Here is a 220-nt window from a genome sequence, read left to right on the forward strand (position 1 = left end):
TGTAGATTTGTGTTTGTATTTTTGCTAAGAGAGATGCGTGCCATGGTATATCTGTAAAGATAAGAGACACATTTTCCATAGAAACTCTTTCCCAAAGGAAGCAAATAAACCATAAAAAACCACTCTAATTCCTATTAGCAATCCAGAAATAAATAAAAAACAAAAAACTCACGCAAAACATAAACATCCAAACAAAACAAGATAGACAACCCTTCCTTTT

This window comes from Penaeus monodon, chromosome 15 (genome assembly GCF_015228065.2).
Source record: "Penaeus monodon isolate SGIC_2016 chromosome 15, NSTDA_Pmon_1, whole genome shotgun sequence".
In the NCBI taxonomy this organism is placed as follows: domain Eukaryota; kingdom Metazoa; phylum Arthropoda; class Malacostraca; order Decapoda; family Penaeidae; genus Penaeus; species Penaeus monodon.